Source organism: Schistocerca gregaria, unplaced genomic scaffold (assembly GCF_023897955.1).
Source record: "Schistocerca gregaria isolate iqSchGreg1 unplaced genomic scaffold, iqSchGreg1.2 ptg001294l, whole genome shotgun sequence".
NCBI lineage: Eukaryota > Metazoa > Arthropoda > Insecta > Orthoptera > Acrididae > Schistocerca > Schistocerca gregaria.
In genome coordinates this window covers 12,501-15,000 of record NW_026062606.1, presented here as the reverse complement: position 1 = coordinate 15,000, position 2,500 = coordinate 12,501, and the positions used below count along the sequence as shown (strand labels likewise).

The 2,500-nt window shown below is 56.6% G+C and overlaps 1 non-coding gene across 1 annotated transcript in view; it reads left to right on the top strand.

The window, feature by feature from the left end:
- Positions 1–2,268: 2,268 nt before the first annotated feature.
- Positions 2,269–2,500, top strand: part of LOC126330457 (small subunit ribosomal RNA) — a 1,893-nt gene continuing 1,661 nt past the window's right edge. Inside the window, exon 1 of the ribosomal RNA XR_007562913.1 lies at positions 2,269–2,500. This exon is cut by the window's right edge and continues 1,661 nt beyond it. This is a non-coding gene — a ribosomal RNA (small subunit ribosomal RNA).

Genomic DNA, 2,500 nt, shown 5'->3' with positions numbered 1-2,500 from the left:
TAACCTAACCCACGTTGTCCCTTAACGTAACCCACGTTGTCCCTTAACGTAACCCACGTTGTCCCTTAACCTAACCCACGTTGTCCCTTAACCTAACCCACGTTGTCCCTTAACCTAACCCACGTTGTCCCTTAACCTAACCCACGTTGTCCCTTAACCTAACCCACGTTGTCCCTTAACCTAACCCACGTTGTCCCTTAACCTAACCCACGTTGTCCCTTAACCTAACCCACGTTGTCCCTTAACCTAACCCACGTTGTCCCTTAACCTAACCCACGTTGTCCCTTAACCTAACCCACGTTGTCCCTTAACCTAACCCACGTTGTCCCTTAACCTAACCCACGTTGTCCCTTAACCTAACCCACGTTGTCCCTTAACCTAACCCACGTTGTCCCTTAACCTAACCCACGTTGTCCCTTAACCTAACCCACGTTGTCCCTTAACCTAACCCACGTTGTCCCTTTGCCTAACATAGTTCACTGCTCGGAATCTCTGGTGTCGTTGTTATCCTCATGTAGATGTCTTGCGAGTGTTGCTTACTTTCCACATATTCCCGCTATCCACTGTCAATTGTACTGCAATAGGACTATATCGCCCCCCCCCCCCCCCCTCTGCCCCTCTCTTTGTGTCTCCGTCCTCTCAAGCTGGTCGGTCTGGCGTTTGAGTGTTAAATGAGCCTCGCAGCTGTTCAGTTGCGTTCAGATGTCGACGCCCTCAGTGTACGTCGTGGTATGGTCTGTGTCCATTGTCCGCTGATGTCGTACGCGTAACCCACACGCTGTACCGATCATCGGTAGTTACGTACAGAGTGAAGTAGTGTGATACGTGTGACCGTACGCTGGCTGTGCCCAACGGTGTCGAATCTCAATTTCCATATGTTGTGCTCGATGCTACTTGTCTCGTCTCCCAATAACAGCTAGGTTGCACTGTGGTACGCCGTAGAGGCGTGTGGGAGGAACGTACGAACGCATTGTATGTCACCCTGGGTCGCTGGGGGTGGTGGTGCGGTGAGTCAGGTCAGGTCAGCGTGAGCCGTGTGATGTAGTGACGCGTGTATTCCGACTTTGTCGTATTGCCTCACACAAAGTGCTACCCTGGTGGACCGCGTTCCATATCTGGGACATGCCGCAGATGCCGGTTGACAGTGGATCGCGGAAGGGACATCGCATACGTGCGCGGGCCACCTTCCACGTGTTCTCTTCTGCACATGTCGCAGTGTGTATGTGGTCTGATGTAGCGTGTCGTGACACATGACATCCTGGCATGCAAGAATTGTTGAATTCGCAAATGTAGGTGGACATCTACGTTTACTGCCCAAGATACGCAAATGAACTGGAAATCCGTTGTTGAGCGGTTGTTCACGCTGGAGGTGAATCTGTGATGGCGACGATCGGTACAGCTATTAACCGGTTGTTTCAGCGGTACCCGCCACATCCACACACGTGACTAGGCCCATGTGGGTATGAAGCGATACGCGGCGGTGGCTTGGTGGGACTGTTCCCGGCCGGTGAAGGGGGGCCGCCCGGCGTGTTGGCCGCGCGCTGCGTGGGCGCACGCGCAACAGGCGGCTGGTGGGGGGCGCCGAGTGGCAGGAGCGCCAGCCGACGGGCTCGGCAGGCGGCGCAGCTACGCTGCGGCGCACCCTGCACGCGGCGCCTGGCGGCCAAAGTTGGTTCAGCCGAGCCCGGTGCGAAGCGCGGTGGACATCTGCAGTGTGCTGGTCTGATTGAGGACTGTGTGCGTTGAGGATGCGCCGCCGCCTGGCACTCGGCGCCGCGACGCCGTCTGCTGCTCGGTCGCCCCAGCGGTTCTCGCAGGTGGTTTGTATCGCAGTTGTGCGGACGTGTTGGCGCGTGCGCTGTGCTGGGAGAGTTCGCTTCTGCACCCAAGTGGGGCTTTGCCCTTGTGTGGCGCTGGCGTTGGAGCTGCCGGTCACCATAGGTGGCGCGTGTTGTCTCCCGCCGGCAATGCCACGACAGCACGCTCCCGGGCCTCTGTCGGCAGCGGCAAGCTCAGTTGGGAGCAAGGGTGTTCGCACTAAAACCGTCTACTCGCCTAACTCCGGGCGATTGCGCCTCTCTCGAAACCGACCAAGTACCTAGGACGGCGCTGCGCGCCGCCGGGACCTGAGAGGGTTTCGAGGTGTATCGTGCAGGGGAGCTCGGCCTCCTCCTGTTTGCAGAATAATTGAGCGGACGCTTGCGTGTTCGCGCGGGCCCCCGGGACACACTCCCGGGCGGCCGGCTGCTCAGCTCTAGTTGACGCAGCTCCCTGGTTGATCCTGCCAGTAGTCATATGCTTGTCTCAAAGATTAAGCCATGCATGTCTCAGTACAAGCCGCATTAAGGTGAAACCGCGAATGGCTCATTAAATCAGTTATGGTTCCTTAGATCGTACCCACGTTACTTGGATAACTGTGGTAATTCTAGAGCTAATACATGCAAACAGAGTCCCGACCAGAGATGGAAGGGACGCTTTTATTAGATCAAAACCAATCGGA